We start from the raw sequence: 13,529 nt of genomic DNA, 5'->3' as shown, positions 1-13,529 counted from the left end.
GACCACCCACACCCACCAGGAACCTAAACTTCTACCCTCACCAGGCTGTAGTGAGACACCTTAAATCATCACTATCCCACCCCAATCCAGCAGAAATGAGGGATCACTATCCGCCCTCCTGAGTTGGTGTAAGAGGGGGCTTACTGCCCAGTGGTAACGAGGCCACCACTCCCATGGTGTCAGTGGAAGCAATGTGGGGAGCACTAATGAGGCACTCCCACACCTTCCAGCCAGGGTGATATCAATGGAGGCCTACTGGGAAGCCAGAACTCCCATCCGCATCCAGCAGTAACAAGAAGACCCTCCCCCTCCATCAGTCAACCAAGGTTGAGTGGGGAAACTAGATTTCTTCCACCCCTACCTAATAGTAAATAAGGTAGCGCTTTCCCTTCCCCGACCAGAATGATGCCAGAAGAGACCTGCTAAAACAGAAGATTTAGATGAGATCCAGAGTCTCAGTATACCAAAAATGTCCAGGCTGCAATAAAAAAATCCTCCATACCAAGAACCAGAATAATCGGAGTTTAATTAGAAAATATAATCAACAGATGTGAAACTGAGGTGAATCAGATGTTCAAATTATCTGATGAGGATTTAAGGTTTGGGTTTGGTTTTTTTTAAGATTTTATTTATTTCTTGGGACGCCTGGGTGGCTCAGTGGCTGAGCATCTGCCTTCGGCTCAGGACATGATCTTGGAGTCCTGGGATCAAATCCCACATCAGGCTCCCTGCATGGAGCTTGCTTCTCCCTCTGCCTGTGTCTCTGCCTCTCTCTGTGTCTCATGATAAATAAATAAAATCTTTTTTTAAAAAAATATTTATTTGGGAGAGACAGAGAAAGAAATCACAGGGGGTGGGGCAGGGGGAGTGGCAGAGGGAGAGGGAGAAGCAGACTCCCCCCTGAGCAGAGAGCCCAATGTGGGGCTCAATCCCAGGACCCTGGGATCATGGCTTGAGCCGAAGGCAGATGCTTAATCAACTGAGCCACCCAGGCACCCCACCCCCTTCTTTAAAGTTTTTTTCTGACAAAGAATTTAAAGCAACTATCAAAAAAGTGTTTTAATGAGCAATTATGAACCCATTTGAAACAAATGAAAACTAGAAAATCACAGCAGAAAAATAGGAAATTTCAGCAAAGAAATAGAAGATACAAAGAAGAACCAAATGGGAATTTTAAAACTGAAAAATACAGTAGCCAAAATAAGAAACCTAACTTATGGGCTCAACATAAGAATGGAACGGATAGAGAAAAGAATCGGTGAACTTTAAGATAGAACAATAGAAATTAACCAAACTAAACAGAGAAAAAATAAACTGAAAAAATAAATAAATAAACAGAGTCTCGTGGGTCTTCGTGACTATAACAAAAGTTCTAACATTTAGGTCATTAGAATCCCAGGAGAGGAGTAAAAGTTCAGGGCCTAAAAACTATGTAAAGAAATAATAGCTGAAAAATTCCCAAACTGACACGGTCCCTGTCCTGAGCTCTAACTTGGAGAGTTGTATAAATAAATTCTACACTATAATACACAATGATGAGTGCTATAAGCTTTGCCCAAATTTCTGTGGATGCTCATGGAAGAGGCATCTTTATCAGCTTAGTGGGACAAGGTAAAGCTCCGTAGCAAATAGAAGATGGATTAATAGGAACTAGGGAGTGAGTGTAGAGGTGTGTGTGTTCCAGGCAGAGGCAACAATATAACTGCAAAAGCACAGAAGCCTAATAATACTAGAGTTCTGGTAACTTCAAGAAGTTGAGTGTGGCTGTGACCAAAAAGGTAAGGAAAGAACTGGGAGTTGAAGTTGGAAAATTAGAAAGTCATACTTAAGAATCATACCTGATGGTTATAGTGATTTTAGGCACAGAAATAATAACTGGAGAGTTCCTATTTGTGTTAGTGCTGCTGCATTTAACAGAAGACTTCCTTTCACCTGGGCTTAGCAGCTGGCAGCAACCTCGATGAATATTGGCTAGCCAGCTGGTCTAGCCCTTTTGCTAGGCCAGAGGTCAGAAAACTATAACTACAGACCAAAACCAGCCTACCACCTGTATTCATACAGCCATTGCATCATACATCAAAATTATTTGAAATTCAAATGTGGGTGTCCATAAATAAAGTTTTATTAGAACACAGCCCACTCATTTATGTATCATCTATGGCTACTTTCACAAAGCAACACACAGATAGTTGCAACAGAGAATGTATGTGGTAGTCTCATCACTTCCCACTGCTACTTAGTGCCCTACAAATCATAGTGGTGCTGTTACAGCTTGGCAGTGTTTCAAGTGCCACATGTATAGCACTGTTACTTTTTTTTTCTTTATTACCAGTACATGTCTATCATGTCATAACAAAAAAACAAGAGAGAAAAAATGGACTTCAAATATCATGCTTTTAAGGCACAGTAGAGTGTGGATGATTTTGTTATAAATTTGATGGCAAAGCATTTATTATATATGTCAACATTATTAGGCTACACTCATCACAATACTCCCAATCGACAGGAAAGCAACAGTTGAACAATTAAAGATTTTGAAACAATATTTCATTACAGTAGAATTCCTTCACCAAAATAAAAAATGAAAAGGAGACTGCAACCAAAGTCATTTTCTGAGTGGCTCATTTCTTAGCCAAACAAGGAAAGCTGTTTAATTAAATTGTGTTTGGTTGCACCAGCCAAAGTAATATGCCCAGAGAAAATAAATTTAACGATATTAACTTTTCGGCTAGTACAGTTGCTAAAAGAGTTGAAGACATTAGAAGCAACATCCAGAGTCAACTAAAAAACAAGGCAATTACCGGAGTGGTTTTCCTTGGCTCTTCATGAATTAACAGAGGATAATTGTTATTTGAGGAATTAATGCCCTGTTTGAAGTGACTGAAGAATTGGCCTCAGCTTTCAAAAAAGCTGAAAAAGCACTGATGCCCTACAACATGAAGTGGAACCCACTAAGATGTGTTAAAACTGGTGGCAGTGAATCTAAGTGTGAAGCAGAAAAATGCTTATTTGAACAAATGACAAAGTTTATGAAGATGTAAGGTGTTTAAACCATATGGCTATTCGTTGTATCATTCATCAGTAATTACTCTGTGGTAATATTTGAATTTAGCATCTAGTTATTAAACCAATAGTGTCCATGGCAACTTCATTCACACTCATGGACTTAACCATCATCAGCTCTGTGAATTTTTATCAGAAGTAAAAACTGAATATCCTAACTTGCCTACCACATAGCAGTTCAATGTCTTAGCAGTGGCAAAGTTCTACTGTGATTCTTTTAAGCTTAAGACCAAAATTGAAAGAATTTTAATGAGAAGAACAACCTTCAACCACTATTATCAAATTATGACTGGCATTGGAAACTAGCTTTTGCTGGAGGCTTGTTAATATGTCTCAGTGAACTTCACCACTTCCAAGGTAAAACAACATGTACACATGAAGCTTACACAATAGCAAAGTCAAGTACTGTCAAACTACTTTCTATATTTCTGTGCTATTGAAACTTAAAAAGCAAATTATCTATTCCTCTCTAAATTTGCAGCAAATGTGTTCTCCAAGTTCAAACTACAGTTCCAAGCAATCTCAATTTTTCAGACCTCAATGCAAGTGGAATGGAAATATCTGTATTTCAAAATCCATTTAACTGTGCAATTGAGTAGTTCCCACCTAACCATAATTTGGAAGTTATTAATCTGCAATGTGATGATGTACTAAAAGGCAAATATCAAGAGAAAAATCTAATAGAATTCTATAAGTGCATTCCATGCAATGAGCATGCTCAATTAAAATCATGTGCATAGACTAATGCGAGTGTTTGGCGGGCCTATCTGTATGGAAAGACATTTTCAAAAATGAAATACATAAAACCCCATTACAGATCAGCATTAACAGATAAACATTTGCAAACTAATTTGATGAGAGGCAATACAAATTTTGAACTCTAATTAAGCAAAATGTATTCCAAAAATAGAGAATCCTACTTTTCTCATTAGTAGACTTTTATTACCAAAAACTACTCAATTATTACTATTAGATTTTTAATTTCAACAATAAAATATTGTGGAAATTTGATTTTTCTTAGGTACCTCCATAATAACTTTGATTTTGCCTCTCGACCTGAAAAATCTAAAATATTTACCATCTGGTCCTATATATAAAAGGTTTGCCAACACCTGGTCTACCTAATTGATTCCATGGGGGCTTCCAGTTCAAAATGATATATTGCTCTTTATTCCCATATGTATCCTGTCCTAACTTCTCGCAAAAATCCCCTCAAATACATTAAAAAAAAAAAGAAAGACAAGATTTCACAATATCAAAGACTAAAACCGACAGGTAATCTAAGGCTTGGATCTGGGTGAAATTGATGTTAATTATGAGGCAGATGGTCCTAAATGGCTGGATTAAGAAAACTGCAATCATGGTTTACCTTGGTTTCATTTCCTCAAAAACAGTGACTGAAAAAGGTATGAAGCCACTTATTTAAGGCCCACACTCTATTCCCTAATGACCCACCACCATCTGTCTCCCAACTCACACTTTTGGTGCTTAAACCAACAAGAGATGGCAGTTTCTCTACCGTTGAAGGCTGCTCACCAGAATACCGATCACTACCCCCACCTCCACTCCATATCCTCTAGACTCTTCTATTTCCTATTTGTCTAGGCAGATAGATAAAACAAGTGGGCAGGAAACAGGACAGAGATTGGGAGGAAAAGGGAGGAGACCTAACATTTAAGGAAGTGCAGTCCCCATAACCACAGCCAGCTTCATGGGAGTGCAGGCACACAGGGCTCTGTGATAAGAAGGGCCTCTCACTTGGTTTAATGCTCTGCTGTTACCGTCTTGAAATTCTTTATATTTGAACAAGAGGCCCTGCATTCTCATTTTGCGTGTAATGAGATTTACAATTTCCTGCAAATTACCTAGCCAGACCTGCCCAAAACTTTAAGGAAAGGCCAGCTTCTTGAAATTCCCTGAGAGGACCCTGTGCTAGAAACTGTATTGTGATATGCATCACACTAGTAAATAAGCTTGCCTGGATAAAAACAAACATCAGTCTGTCTGACTTCTCATATCTAGAGTTTTAGAAATATTGGTGACCCCAAAATGTAACATATATCTGAGTCATCTTTCAGTAAAGATGTGGAAAAAAAAAAAAAAAAAAACCACTCTGCTTTTTAAGGGATCATGTAAGGTGAAGTTAGACTATGTGGACATTAATGTGCCCTCCAACTAAAGACTGGAGATAGAGATTTCACCACTACTTCCATAGACGGATGGTGAATCTGGAGGTAAACCATTCAATTGCTTGTGGACAGATACTGAGCCCACAGAAACCTTGTTTCATTTGAGAGTAAGGAGACTATATCAACACAGAGCTATGAGAGAAGCAGAGGAGCTAGAAAAATCAGAGGAATCAGAGGAAATGAGCACTCTTTTTCACCATGATCCAGAAGAAAATTTCAGAAACCTGTTTTTTTGTTTTTTTTTTTTTTAAGATTTTATTTAGGATTGCCTGGGTGGCTCAGCGGTTGAGCATCTGCCTTTGGCTCAGGTCATGATCCCGGGTCCCACATCAGGCTCCCTGCATGAAGCCTGCTTCTCCCTCTTTTATTTATTTATTTATTTATTTATTTATTTATTTATTTATTTATTTGACTAAAGTCTTGTTTTATTCATGAGAGACACACACAGAGAGAGGCAGAGACATAGGCAGAGGGAGAAGCAGGCTCCATGCAGGGAGCTTGATGCGGGACTCAATCCCGGGATCCCAGGATCACGACCTGAGCTGAAGGCAGATGCTCAACCTCTGAGCCACCAAGGCATCCCTTGTTGATATTCTTAAAGCTTCTTTAGATAAAAGAAGCAGAAGGAATGAATAGGTGGGACTGAGATGAAAATCCAATAAGATGAGATGGAAAGAGAGACAGACGGGGTAAGGAAAATGAGCAAGTACTCTAAGAAAGCAAAAACAAAATTAAAGTACACATGGAGACAGTAAAAAGGAAAATTTATTCAGCAGAAAATTAAATTTGGTGTCAAGAACAAAGCGGATGGTAAGAAATTGAGTGGAGTAGAAACAGAGATGGAAACAATGAGAGAAGATGAGAGCTGTTGAGAAAATGAAGAACCAACATATGAATAATTTGTGTTCCTAAAACGGGAACAAAGGCAAAGGGAAGAGATGTCATAAAAAGAAAAATAAAACAAACTTTCTTGTTTTGAAGAAGAGTGTATGTTGATTGAAAGAACCCACTGTGTTCTAGCCAAAGTCAATAAAAGGGGGCATACACCTGCACACATTATGGCAAAAGTTTTAAGCTACAATATTGTCTATAATTGTTCAGGCAATAAAATTAAATCAGATTGCCCAGATAATAACAACATCAGGGGGCACCTAGGTGGCTCAGTGCAATAAGCATCTGCTGTGGGCTCAGGTCACAATCTCGGGGTTCTAGGATGGAGCCATGCATCAGGCTTCCTGCTCAGTGGGGAAGCTGCTTTTCCCTCTCCCTCTGCACTTCTCCCTGCTTATACTCTCTCTCTCTCTCTCTCTCTCTCAAATAAATAAACAAAATCTTTTAAAACAAAAACAAGGGCAGCCCCGGTGGCTCAGTGGTTTAGCGCCGCCTTCAGCCTGGGGTGTGATCCTGGAAACCCTGGATCGAGTCCCACGTCGGGCTCCCTGCATGGAGCCTGCTTCTCCCTCTGCCTGTGTCTCAGCCTCTCTCTCTCCTCTCTGTGCTTCTCATGAATGAATAAATAAAATCTTAAAGAAATAAACATAAAAATAAAACAAAAACAAATGTCAATCTGTCTGATTTCTCATATCTAGAGTTAAGAGAGAAAAATTAGTGACCTCAAAATGTAATATATATGTGCGTTGTCTTTCCATAAAGATGTCAGAGAAACACTCTCTGTTTGTTAAGGGATCATAAAATATATCACATTCTTGAAAACATTGGTTTGTGGTATTTTCCAACCAACCAAGAAATGAAGTAAAACAAACAAACAAACAAACAAAAAAACCCGCTCAGGAATGGGGAGGTCACGCAGAGGAGCATTAGCATGGCAAAATAGAAGTGCATCTAAATAATTGTACCATATTGAATTATAAAACCAATTCTAAACCTCAATATTTTTTCTCAAATTAGGTACTGAGTTTTAAAAATAGTAATAAAAGTAGGGACACCTGGGGGGCACAGTTGGTTAAGCTTCAGACTCTTGGTTTTAGCTCAAGATGTGATCTCAGGGTCATAAGATCAAGCCCCCTGTCAGCCTCCAAGCTCAGCATGGAGTTTGCTTGAGATTCTCTCTCCCTCTCCCTCTGCCCCTCCTAGTCGTTTTTGTCTCTCTGTAAAATAAAAAATAAATCTTTAAAAATAGTAAAGTATATAAAGCCAAAGCCCAAGTTAACATTTTCATGGGTTAGAATGGGGAATGAGGTAAAAATAAAGTGTGCTTAATTTTATCTCAAAAGTGTTATTCAAGGGGTGCCTGACTGGCTCAGTTGGAGGAGCCTGTGACTCTTGATCTAGGGGTTGTGAATTCAAACCCCAAATTGGGTGTAGAGATTACTAAAAACAAACAAACAAATAAGTAAATAGGTATAGAGGTTACTAAAAATAAACTTTTAAAAAGTATTCAAAATATGCCATTTCATTAAAAAAATATGGCATTTCACTCTGGACTCATCAGTTAGATAAAAATAAGCTAAAGAAAGCTTATTATATATCTATAGGTATGTGTCAGATAATATATTTACTATATCAATTGGGAAATAGAAAGGTATAGTAAAGTAAAAAGTTTCCCCTTCCTCCAGGTAGCTGCTTTCAACTAATAGAATAAAATACTTTTGAAAACAATAGAGAAGGGACGCCTGGGTCGCTTAGCGGTTGAGCATCTGCCTTTGGCTCAGGGCATGATCCCAGGGGCCTGGGATCAAGTCCCACATTGGGCTCCCTACAGGGACCCTGCTGCTTCTCCCTCTGCCTATGTTTCTGCCTCTCTCTCTGTATGTCTCTCATGAATAAATAAATAAAATCTAAAAAAAAAGAGAAAACAATAGAGAAGACAAAAATGAGACTGAAAATAGAGAAAATGGAGGAGAAATGTTAATAAATAAGTCACGGAACAAAATGGCATAAAACCAAAGATTTCATAATTTAAAAATGTAAATCCCATTAAAAGATTTGGCTGAGTAAAAGAAATTATAGTATATTCCAGTTATAGGAGACATACCACTAAAAATGATATGTTACAAAGTAAAAAATAGGCAAAAACATATTAGACAAATGCAGACCAAAAAAGGGAGGGGGTAGAAGGGAAGGAGTTGGCAATATTAGAGTATCAAAGACAAAAGGCATTAACTAGGCAAAGAGAGTTAATTTTATATAGTTAAAGAGTACAAATAAAATTCTCACCGTGTTGACATTCAATGCCAGGCTATCAAATGTCATCTGAATATACAGATATATCAAAATATATAAAATATATAGATCTTCCTTGGCTTATGATGGGATTACTTCCCAATAAACCCATTATAAGTTGAAAATACTGTAAATGGAAAATTGGGCAAAGTTATCTAACCAAAGCCTATTTTATAACAGTGAGTGTTGAATATCTTGTTTAATTTATTGAATACTGTACTGAAAGTGGAAAACAAAATGGTTGTTTGGGTGCAGAATGGTTGTTAAGTATATCAGCTGGTCATCATCGTGGTGACTTAGTGGCTGACTGGGAGCTGTAGCTCACTGCCACTATCCAGCATCATAAAAGGGTATTGTACCACCTATTGCTAGCCCAGGAAAAGACCAAAGTTCAAAATTCAAAGCATAGTTTCTACTAAATGCATACAGTTTTTGCACCATCATAAAGTCAAAAAATCATTCAAGTTGAACGAAGTAAGTAAGTAAGTTAGGGACTGTCTGTATAAAGAAAGACTACTAGACATTTTATTAGGGCTCTCCAGAGAAACAAAACCAATAGCATATAATATATACATACGTATATATATTTAGAGAAATAGATTTATTTTAAGGGATTGGGTCATGTCATTGTAGGGGCTGGCCAATCTGAAATTTATAAATCTGTAGAGGGGCCAACAGGCTAGACACTCAGATGAGAGTTGATACTGCTGCCTTGATCAAAGACTTGTAGGGCAGACCAGCAGCCTGAAAACTCAGGCAGAGTTTCTATGTTGTGGTCTTGAGGTGAAATTGCTTCTTCTTTGGGAAACCTCAGTCTTGGCTCTTCGGGCCTTCAACTGATTGGATGAGGCCCACCCACATAATGGCCCACCCATGTAATAATCTACTTCACTTAAAGTCAACTGGCTATAAATTTTAATCACATCCACAAATACCTTTACAGCAACATCTAGACTAGTATTTGACCATAGCCTAGCCAAATTGACATAAAATTAACCATCAGAGAAATATAGGAAGAAATTGATATAAAAACAACAGCAGGGATCCCTGGGTGGCGCAGCGGTTTAGCGCCTATCTTTGGCCCAGGGCGCGATCCTGGAGACCCAGGATCGAATCCCACATCGGGCTCCCGGGGCATGGAGCCTGCTTCTCCCTCTGCCTGTGTCTCTGCCTCTCTCTCTCTCTCTCTCTGTGTGACTATCATAAATAAATAAAAATTAAAAAAAAAAAAACAACAGCAATACATGACTAGCATATCTCTTAGTCATTGGATATATCAAGCAGATCAAAAAATAAATATGAATATAGGAATATGAATACTATAAAGAATATATATAATATAGTTTGGGTTATATATAAACTATATACAAATATTATATATTTTATATTATAAATTATATAAATAGATGAGAATGATGGTAGCAATCCAAAAAAAAAGTAATGTTGGATCCATACCTCACACTTTGTACTAAGATATATTCCAGATGGATCAAATATTTAAATGTTTAAATTGAAACCATAACAGTACTAGAAGAACCATGGGAGGCATTTTTAGTATACTCTCAGAGTGTGCAAAACCTTTCTGAAGATGACAGAGTACCCAAAGCCACTGGAAAAAAAAAACTAATAAACTTGACTAGATAGAAATAATCTCTTTGTCTGGAAAATCCCTTCTAAGCAAAATCAAAAGACAAATGAAAAATTGGGGGAAATATTTGAAATTCTCTTCACTGACAAAATGCTTAATTTCTCTAATAAAGTTCTTACAAATCCATGAGAAAAAAAGACTAGTAATAAAACAATGATATGAACAGCCATTTCATAGAAAGATACATATGAATCTTCAAAGAATGAAAAGATGCTAAAACTTAGTCATAAGAGACAAGCAAATTAAAGGTAATCTGAGATACCATTTTCACTGGTCAGAATGGCAAAGATAGAAAAGACACACTGCGCTATTGATTCTGCGGGGAAATATGCACTTTCATACATTGCTGGTAGGTATTGCTAACATCCATAGGAATTAATCTGGCAATGTTTATCAAAATTTCAAATTATGAAATTAGACTCTGTGAGATAATAGAAAATATATATTGGTCTTTGCCCCCCCTCCCACTCCCCTTCCTGGAACAGAGCTTCTAAAACCCTTATAATTTCCTAAGTGATTAGAGCACTAGGACCATCTCTTGTTCTAAAATTTGACATGGGACTCCTTAAACCCTTGTAAATTCCTAAGCGATAAGAACACTAGAACCATCTTTTGTTCTAAAGATGACTCTAGGTGAGTCCTGGATTGGGGCTGGTGATCAGAAAGACCAAGCCACGATTAGAAGCCTGGGATTTTCAGCCTTGCCCTCTCCCATTTCTCCAGATAAGGAAGAGGGCTGGAAACAGACTTAATGATCAATCATGCCTACATGAGGAAGCCTCCATAAAAATCCCAGTAGCATGGGGTTCAGGGAGCTTGCAGGTGGGTGAACACATCCACATACTAGGAGAATGATGCACCTCAACTCCACAGGGACAGAAACTCCTGTGCTTGAGACCCTCCTAGACCTTGCACCATGTATCTCTTCGTCTGACTGTTGAGCTGTATCCTTTATCATGTCCTTTAATAAACTGACAAATGCAAGCAAGCACTTCCCTGAGTTCTGTGAGTCGCTCTGGCAACTTAATCGAACCTGAGGAAGGGGTCGTGGAAACCTCTGATTTGTAGCCACAACTTCTGTGGGTAACCTGGGGACCTACCACTTGAAGTTGGCATCTAAGGTGAGGAAGGGGTCAGTCTTGAGGGACTGAGTCCTTAACCTGTGGGATCTGACGCCATCTCCAGGTAGATGGTGTCAGAATCGAGTTAGGTTTTAGGACGTCTACCTGGTGTCACAGAGAATTGCTTGGTGTGGGGAAAAATCTCTACACATTTAGTGACCAGAAGTGTCAGAAGTGAAGTTCTATGTGATGTGGTAGGTGGCATAAGTAGTAAAGGAGACACACAGGTGGAAAAATAGGTTTCTCTGAACACAAACCCACTATTTCCATTTCTAATAATATCCAATGAATATATTTGCACATTAATAAAATAATTTACATATACAAACTTAACTACCTTTACCACAGAATTATTTGTAATAGCAAATAACATATACTATTACACAAAAAGAGACAAAATAGACAACAGTGAGTAGAGTACGCTACTTGTTGAAAAATGAGAAAAAAAACCATATAATTCTTTTACAGATGCATAAAGTAATATCTCAGGATACAGGAGAGGGGCACATGGGTGGCTCAGTCAGTTAAGCATATGACCCTTGATCTCAGATCAGGTCATGATCTCAGGGTCATGAGTACAAAGCCTGCATTGGGCTTTATGCTGGCGTGGAGCCTACTTAAAAAAAGGATACAGGAGAAGCTAATATTACTGACTGCCTCTGGGGAGAGAAACTGGTTGGCTAGAGGACAGAGGCGAAGAGACATTTCACTCTATGTACCCTTCTGTGCCCTTTGAATGCAGAATCACAAGTATATTCCCTATTCAAATATGAAAACATTTTAAGAAAATATGATAAAACATTTAAACTTGGAATCCTACCAGTAGATAGTGCATGTTTCACTGTTCCAGAAACAGCTAATGGGAAAATCTCCATTCTGTAAAGCAAAAATTATAAAGACCATATTCTTTGATTCACCATACAATAAAGCTAGATGTGAATGCAAACACTCACTGTCCCCAACACAGGTCCCAGTGCTGCCTAAACTTGGAGCCTCCAGAATTCAATCAAAATTATCACAGAGGCCTTCTAATTTAGTCAAATCCCAGGCTGGTTTATTTCCTTTATTTCCTCACCATAGAGGCTATTGAAGAAAGAAGCCAATTGTGAGTCCAGATAACAACACCATTGAGCCCTATTTCAGAACGTCTTCTTAAATATACTTTAGGGGGGCACCTGGGTGGCTCAGCGGTTAAGTGTCTGCCTTCGGCTCAGGTCGGGATCCCTGAGATCTTGATGAGTCCCATATCAGGATCCCGGCATGGAGCCGGCTTCTCCCTCTGTCTATGTCTCTGCCTCTCTGTCTCTCATGAATAAATTTAAATATATATATATATATATATATATATATATATATATATATATATATATACACTTTGTGAACACAACTATGTGACCTTCATCTATCTATCTGGATGGGGAGGACCGGCCTGGGAGCCTGGCTTAGGCACCAAAAGATTATCATAAAACTCATGTTTTCACTGCTTCATCTCCCCTTATCAGGCTATTCCATTCCCAAAAGGTGATCAAAAGGTCACCTCCTGACCTGCCTATATCTCATTAACCAGGGAATAGTGAAAATGTATGAGAAGGAGACCCTGAAATAACTGGAGATGGGCTCTCAAATGCCCACAGGTAAACAAAGCCCTCTTATTGGATATCTTTGTCTCTTTACCTTCACAGTGTAGATCAGAATAGGTAATCATGTGATGTCACATTGGTTAAAAAACAGATACGATGCTAAATGTTTTTGCTGGCAAAAACTGTTTTAAAAAATTGAATTGCAAAGAATTGCCTGAGTGGGTATATGGATGTGTATCTGTATGTATATATATACTACATTACCATTTTTAAACATTATGAGCCTTTGGAATCAAGATATGCAAACTCCAAAAGCATGTTTAATACTTTACTAATCAAATAGCAGACATTCTGAGTAGGTGATCTTTTATTTGAGTGTTTATATATGTGGAAACATACAATGTGCGTTCTGTTTTTGCCTTTTCAATTCTCCAGTACCTGGTTAAATAGTTCATTATATTAGATTTTTCTCTGGTAAAATAACCATTGCGGGCTCTGTTCTTATGACTCAACCTTGGCTAGATACAGAAGAAAACTAATTCCAATCAAAATCCAAATGGAAAAAATTTTTAAACCTGTCACAACTATTAAAATGGTTCATCCAGAAGACAGAAAGACTCCAACAACAACAAAAAGGCCTTTGAAGAAGTATAAACGTGGGGCTAGGGAGAGATGTCATTGCCCTACCAAATGTTCCTGCCTGTTCTAAAGCTGCATCAATTTTAAGGAATGTGAAGCTGGCACA

The sequence above is a fragment of the Canis lupus genome, chromosome X (assembly GCF_011100685.1).
Source record: "Canis lupus familiaris isolate Mischka breed German Shepherd chromosome X, alternate assembly UU_Cfam_GSD_1.0, whole genome shotgun sequence".
In the NCBI taxonomy this organism is placed as follows: Eukaryota; Metazoa; Chordata; class Mammalia; order Carnivora; family Canidae; genus Canis; species Canis lupus.
The sequence above is the reverse complement of the archived record's forward strand: the minus strand, read 5'-3'. Positions refer to the sequence as shown.